The sequence below is a fragment of the Echinops telfairi genome, unplaced genomic scaffold (assembly GCF_000313985.2).
Source record: "Echinops telfairi isolate 266 unplaced genomic scaffold, ASM31398v2 ScPeMD7_19;HRSCAF=73, whole genome shotgun sequence".
Classification (NCBI taxonomy): Eukaryota; Metazoa; Chordata; class Mammalia; order Afrosoricida; family Tenrecidae; genus Echinops; species Echinops telfairi.
Genome location: NW_022103916.1, coordinates 4,851,522 through 4,859,244, shown reverse-complemented (window position 1 = coordinate 4,859,244; position 7,723 = coordinate 4,851,522). Strand labels below are relative to the sequence as shown.

The following is a 7,723-nucleotide window of genomic DNA, read 5'->3' as shown; positions in this document are numbered from 1 at the left end:
ATCCCTTCAGGACCAGTGGTGAGAGTGGCGATACTGGGAGGGTAGAGGGAAGGTGGGCTAGAAAGGGGGAACCGATTGCAAGGATCTACATATAACCTCCTCCCTGGGGGACGGACAATAGAAAAGTGGGTGAAGGGAGATGTTGGACAGTGTAAGATGCAATGAAATAATAATTTATAAATTATCAAGGGTTCATGAGGGAAGGGGGATCGGGGAGGGAGGGGGAAAATGAGGAGCTGATGCCAGTGGAAAGCAAATGTTTTGAGAATGATGAGGGCAATGAATGTACAAATATGCTTTACACAGTTGATGTATATGTGGATTGTGATAAGAGTTGTATGAGCCCCTAATAATATAATAAAATGAGTTAAAAAACTAAAGAAAGGAACAGGAAAAAAAAAGAAAGGAGGCAGAAATGGAAAGAGTAGGAGCAGGAGAGGAGGATCAGGAGAAGGATGAGACGCCAGAAAGGAGAGGGATGGAAAGGAGTTAAGGATATGGGGAAGGAAGAGCTGAGGAGTGGAAGGGTGGAGTGGGGAAGGATAGGGAGAGTGAACATGGGGATGGGTATAAAGGGGAGGCATGGTAGAGATGGAGGGAGGAAGGCTGGGGGGAGAGAGAAGTGCCACAAATACCTCATGTAGGGATTGGGGTATGTGACGAGGGTACTGATTCCTGGTACCGTCCACCAAAGAACTCAGACCCTGAGAGAACCAGAGCTTTCACCCTGGACAACAGACCCAAACACTCCAGAGAACGCACACTGGGCAAAGACACCGGAACAGGTCAAGTACTTCTTAGGCGACACAAGCGGTTCTCCATGATTTTGTCCTCAGTGGCTGACAGTATCTGGGGATACTTTGGGCTGTGAGAACAGGAGGGAGTAAGCTACTGATATCCAGTTGGTAGAGGCCATGAATACTGCTTGTCAGTGTCCTGGGGCCACCAGACATGAAGGGCACACCTGTAGCTTAACAAGTTGGACTCTCGCCTCATATTGGTGAAGGAGAATGCACACCATGGGGAAGTTCACCTTGGCTTTGGAGGGGGGTGGTTTAAGGAAGCAGAGGCTCAAGATTGGGTGGGCAGAAAGTGGGGATGATTCTATCTATAGGGAGGGGGCAGACTCAAGTGAGACTAAAGCTTAATCGGTAAAGAAGTAGCAGTCATTCGTATGTTTTATGGGTGGCATGGTGATCTCGGTTTTAACTCAAATGATTCACTACCATCAAGTTCATCCCGGCTCATAGCAAGCCTCTAGGCTGAGTAGAACTGCTCCTGTGGGTTTCTTTCTGAGGCTGTAAATGCTTACAGGAGCAAAAAGTCTCATCTCCCTCTCTTGGAGTGGCTGGTGGTTTTGAACTGCCAACCTTGAAGTTCGAAGCTCAATGAGTAAACCACTACACCACCTAGACTCCTTTGTCTGCACCTAGAGAACATTATAGAGCAGCCTTACTTTATCTCATCGTATCATGGTCTCTGAGTAACCTTGTCTGAAGGTGGTATTAAAAAAAAGCCCACATGATTGCCATTGAGTCAATGTACACTCAGTGACTCTATAGACCTGCCCTGCCCCAGTGAGTTTCTGAGACTGAAACTTTTTGCGGGAGTAGAAAGCCCTGTCTTTCTCCCTTGAAGCAGGCTGGTGGTTTTGAACTGCTGACCTTGCAGCTCGCAGCCCAACATGTAACCACTACACCACCAGAGCTGGTAGCATATAGCGTGATTAATAGAGAAAAGCATGGTCTAGCAGTGAGTGCCCAGGTAGAACCATCGTTTCCATGAAAAACCAAGAACCAAACCAGTTGTCAACAAGCTGTCTCCGACTCAGGGTGACTCCAGGTGTGCTGAGGGTTCAAGGTGCTCCACAGGGTCCTCGAGGCTGTGGCTTCTGGAAGCAAATCACCATGCCTTTCTTCTGAGGCACCTCAAAGTAGGTGGGAAGCACCAAGCTTTTGGTTAGCAGCGGAACACGTAACCATTTGTGCCAGCCAGGGACTCCTATAAACTCCAAAAAACAAAACAAGGGAAAGTAAAGCAAAGCCCCAAACAAAACAAAACAGAAGAAATTAAAAGCCTATTGCCATCAAGCCACTTCTGACCCCAAGCATGCATCACAGAGTCTGCACACTGCTCCATAGGGGTTTCTGGGAACACGTTCTGGTGGGGCTGTGGGTTACGGGGATTGACAGCTTTGGAAACCCACGGGAGCAGTTCTCCTCTGTCCTATAAGCTTGCGATGAGGCAGCATGACTCCATGGCAGGGAGGAGACTCCTCATAGAGGGTTTTCTTCTGTGGAGCCACTGGGTGGCATCAAACTCCAAGCTTGGGGTGAGTCGTGGAACACAAGTTGCTTGGTGAAGCGATTGTGCATTGGTCTGCGGTCCAGTCAGCAGTTCGAAACTACCAGGCAGCTCCACTGGAGAAAGACGGGGCTTTCTACTCCAGTAGAGTTACAGTCTTGGCATCTCACAGGGGCAGCTCTACCCTGTGTGGTAGGGTGGCCATAAGTCAGAACTGACTTGATGGCAGTTGAGCTTGGATAATTTCTAACAGAGACCGATAAATACTAGTTGAGAGAAGTCACAACTTGGGACACAGACCCTAAAAGTACTCAGAGACCTCCCACTCTGGACACAGATGTCCAAACAGAGAAGATAAACTCTGAAGAGCGAGCCCCCCCACCACCACCAAGGACCACCAATGAATGACCTACCATTTAGAATGCGTCACATCATGGGAAACAACCCCCACACCCTACCCCAAGGGCTCAGATATTTCACACCCTGGACATGGACATCAAACACCAGAGAGTCCTTATCCCCTTGGATACAGACCACAAAACAATTCAGAAACCTCACATATGTGTATCAATTACAAAGGGAGTGATAGTAACTCTACAAAAGAGTTAACCAGACACCACCTTAACCAAGCAATCATGGGAACATAAACAGCACTGAGATACTTCAACATCATCATGTCCCCTGTGCTGCGACCCCCTGGGAGGGTTGAACGGCACATCACTTCAGTACATGTGCCCAACCTAATCTATTCTCCTTCACTGCCATTGAGTCCCTGCTGATTCATGGCCAGCCCCTGTGGGTTTCCGAAACTCTGTGTATGGGAATAGAAAGCACAGTCTTTCTCCCGCCAAGCTGCTGGTGGTTTCAAACTGCCAACCATGTGGATCGCAGCCCAATGTGTAACCACTACACCAGGGCTCCATAAGAGAACATCAAAAGGATGTGAGGAACACCCCGCCAAGTAATAATAAATGGAACATCAGTGCTCTTCTGTGGTGAAGTGAAATTTCTTTTAACATGGCTCTTCTATCCATGTCTTGCTTGGTTTAGTGGAAGGGGAGCCCCAAAGAGGAAGGCCTTCGATGAGATGGGTTGACACAGTGGCCGCAACAATGGGCTCTGGCATAAGAGCAGTTGTGAGGATGAGGGAGGACCGTGCAGTGTTTCGTTCTGTTGTGCAGAATAGAAGGTCCCTATAGGTCAGCACGGGCTCAATGGCACATCCATGTCTTGTAACTTCCACCAAACACCTGAGTGAGACTCTGCAAACAGGGCAGGTGAAGCAGTAATAGATTAGGAGTTTGGTCAATTCAGTAGCCATTCCCCTGGCTGGAAGACAGTTAGCTCTGAATCAGGAACAGAAAGAATTCCCAGGACCATCCAGCAGAGCCACCAACGGAACACATTTGAAATCTCTACGTGGAATGGTAGAGGCCAAGACCAGAGGCAGCAGAGGTCAGGGTTTGGAGATCAGGGGATAGAGCAAAGGAGCCACACCAAGACAGAGTCGAGAGGCTGTGCCTAAGACTTCAGACCCAGACAGTGAGGCAGAGCAACTGATGGGCTTCCTGAGCCACAGAGGCTAAAACCAAGGGACCATGTGGCTGAGAGGCTGAGGACCAGAGACAGACAGCTGCTGGCTGAGGAGAGGCGCTACTGTGGACCACTTTTTCCTTATCCTGACTTGTGATAACCTATCAACGTCTCTAATAGACCCCCGTAAGTGTGAATTTTGTCTGTGAGTTCTATGTGGCTGTTGCAACGAATTATTGTGGGAAGAATGGTTAGTGTCAGAATAGGGTAAAGGATGGAGGGCCCATATCTGACCCCTGCCCTGTGGCAGTCGGCCTTTGGTTGGGGAGGAGTTTGATTCTCCTCCCCAGCGAAGCCAGAGGAGAGATGAGATGTGGCCTCCACACCATTTCCACCTCTTCCCAAGTGTCATGGGCATGCAAGACAAAGAGCCATCGCAAATTGGAGGAGAGACATGACCCTTAAAGGGAATATGGAACCTTACAGCTGACCCTGAAACAGGGAAGGAAAAAACAACTCAGGGGTGGGAGAAAATGGTGAGATTTGAATAGTCTGTAGTGTAGATAAGAATATTGTGACTTGGGGAGATGTCGGACAGGGCAAGATATGACAAAATAACAACTTATAAACTATCAAGGGCTCATGAGGGAGGGGGGAGCAAGGAGGGAGGGGAAAAAATGAGGACCTAATGTCGGGGGATTAAGTGGAGGGAAAATGTTTTGAGAATGAAGTACAAATGCGCTTTACACAATTGATGTGTGTATGGATTGTGATGAGAGTTGTATGAGCCCCTAATAAAATGATTTAAAAAAAAAAGAATATTGTGACTTGTTCATGACCAACAGAGGCTTGGTTTTGAAGATTGTACTATGGTTAGGCTAAGCCTTCCTAGCAGTTAGAGAAGTACTAATGCAATAAAAAGAAAATTCAACTTCAAGGGGACAAAAACAAACCTAACATAGTGACCCTTGCCCACCTCAAAAATACACCCTTCTATTGCCACACAGGCCTCAGCACTCCAGAACATAAAACCATGCTCCTTTCTTCGGTCATTTCTGGTTCCCCCCCATGCCCTAAGCCCTTGACACTAGCCACTCTTCACCCCAAGGACACCTGCTGGAGGATGATCATGATGAGCCTGTTTGGAACTGCAGGCCTCTGGCAGCTGCTGGGACGCGACAGGCATTGTTCTACAAAAGAGAAATAAATAGAAAAGATGACACACACACACACCTGCTCTCCCCCATACACCCTGGGTTCCAGCCCTTAAAACAAAAAATGCACTACCCAGGGAGTCAATTCTGCTACTGTGGGTTGCCAAGGTTGTAAATCTTTACACCAGCAGAAAACCTGATGGCTTCGAACTGCTGACCTGGAGACTAGCAGCTCAACGTATAACCCACAGGGCCACCAGGGATCCTTCTAGCTCTTGCGTAAAAGCTCCTGAGTAGAGCTCCTGTAAGTGCGCAAGCTTTAGTTTCAAGCTTTAGTTTCCGGACAGTTGATCCCAGCTCACGTTAAAAAAAAAAAAAAAAAGACTGCCTTTACAACCCGGAACAGTAATCCAAGAGCCACTGCACCTGCGCGGAACCAGCGACCAATGGGAGAACGGTGCAGGAGGGGGAAGCGGGTGGTGATTGGTCAGAACCTTTAATGGAATCTGGGCAACTTTGCTACCCTGGAAGGGCTCTTGCAGACAATCTCCTGGAGGCCAATCAAAGCTGAGGGCGGAACGTGACCCTACCCTACTCATCTCGGAACCAATCACCCCTCGGTGACCTTCCAGCCGGCACTGGATGTTGATTTGAATCTGTAGATTGGTCCGGGGCGGGTGGCTGAACCAGAGAAAGGATGTTGGAAAAGGCAGTTGGGAGAGTTGAAGGCTTTGTGCTCGCTTCGGCAGCACAGACACTAAAAATTGGAACGATTCGGACAGTTGAAGGCCTTGCCCTAGAGTGGGGCCTGTCCGGACAGCGCCATTCCCCCCTATGTCTGTGGTTGGTGCCGATCCTTCTGCGAACTGAAGCCCTCGTGCCCCCCTTCCCTACACTGGTTGCTTCTTTCTCGCAGGACCCCTCCCAGGTGGTACCTCCCAGAGGGGACCGTTCCATCTCGGCTTCGTGTAAGGATAAGGACTGCTGCTCCAGCCTTAATCCTTCATCCGCACTTAGCACGCTCCCTTTGTGTGTGGCACCTGGAAAGGGCTGTTTCCTGTCTGGAGTATCATTCATTCTTCAGTTCACCTCAACACAGCTAAATACCATCTTCCATGGCGTCCCTCATCCCGCCCGCCCCTCCCTCCATGTTCCCAAATAGTCCATCCCAGCCCCAGCCCCTGAACCTTTTCTGGCAAGCCATTTCCAAGGATTCCAACCCAACCCCTAGAGTGATGAAGATTTCCGCGAGACAGGCAGGCAGTCATTCACTTACCCAAAAAACCAAATTCACTGCCATTGAGTTAAAGCCGATTCAGAGTGACTAACTGTGTGTGTGTGTAACCCACACCACCGATGGAAGTATGGATTTAGGTGGCCGTATTCACAAAACGAAAAGGTGATGGCGTGTGGCTTTCTTTTTTTGTTGTTTGTTTTTTTTTTGGCGTCCCTGGGTGGGCTCGGGCGTGTGGCTTTCTAGTTCCCAGGTCTTCCCAGTACGGAGAACTGTGCCTGGCACACAAGTGCTCACAAGGAAGTCTGTCCAATGAATGACAACTGTGAGGCAACAATTCCACAAAGAAACAGTCCTGCACATGCACCGGAAACCCAAGCACCCAGTGCCTTGGAGTCCATTCTGACTCACAGAGACCCTGTATCAGGTTTTGGAGACAGTGCATCTCTATGGGAACAGACAGACAGCTGCTTCCTTCTCCCACAGAGCTGTCGGCCTTGTGGTTGGCAGCCCAGTGTTTAAGAGACAGCACCATCGGGGTCCTCTGTGCACAAGAAAGGTTGGAGCACACAACTGGGAGGAAAAGGGTAAATGAATAATGGTGATCCTTATTATGCGCTGGTGGTGTAGTGGTTAGGTGTTGGACTGCCATCTACATGGTCGGGAGTTCAAAACCACCAGCAGCTTTGCGGGAGAAGGACTGGGCTTTCTACTCCCGTAAACAGTTTCAGTCTCAGAAACCCACAGGGTGCCTATGAGTCAGCACTGACTCGATGGCAGTGAGCTTTGCATTTATGCCCTGGCTCTGAAAGAGCTTGAGATCTCACCACTGGAAATATACCCCAATGGCTTGGAGACTTCACGTCTTTGGGCACAGGACACAAAAAAGCACATGGGCTACAGAATCCAAAACGGCGCAAGGATCTCACACTGTGGACGCGGCACAAAAGCTCAGCAACCTCACACCCTGAAAAGTCCACCACAAAACTGCCTGGAAACCTCGCCCATTGGCTAATACCCCAGAGAATTACATGGTGACATATAAGTGCTCAATTATTTCAGAGACCTCATACTCCAAGCATACATTACAAAACACCCCTGAACCTTCCCTCTAGAGACAGAAATCCCCAAGCAGCTCGCATGCCTCATACGTTGGACACAAACTCCCAAACAGCTACCCTGGGGTTTGTTTGTAGTGTGGTGTCAAGTCAATTTTCACGCAAGGCGGTTGAAGAAATGGATGGCATGGGGGCCACATCTGTCCTCCGCCTCCAATAGTGATAAGGAGAATCCACCGCCAAATCAGCCCAAGGCTGATTGCCACATGGCAGGGGTCAGATATGCCTCCAGCCTTCTTTTTTTTTTTTTAAGCGTTTTATTAGGGGCTCATACAACTCTATCACAATCCATTGTGTAAAGCACATTTGTACATTCATTGCCCTCATCATTCTCAAAACATTTCCTCTCCACTTAAGCCCCTGGCATCAGCTCATTTTTC

General features: G+C 48.9%; 1 long non-coding RNA gene across 2 annotated transcripts in view; it reads right to left on the bottom strand.

The window, feature by feature from the left end:
• LOC123521475 overlaps positions 1-5,304 on the bottom strand; it is a 10,211-nt gene extending 4,907 nt beyond the window's left edge. The window contains exons 1-3 of one of the 2 annotated variants that reach the window (XR_006679915.1): positions 5,210-5,304; positions 4,951-5,027; positions 1,965-2,001 (exon numbers count right to left, since the gene is read on the bottom strand). This is a non-coding gene — a long non-coding RNA (uncharacterized LOC123521475). Of the gene's footprint in view, positions 1-1,964; positions 2,002-4,950; positions 5,028-5,209 lie in introns of those variants that run through there. The other variant, XR_006679914.1, reaches the window with a different exon arrangement.
• Positions 5,305-7,723: the final 2,419 nt, after the last annotated feature.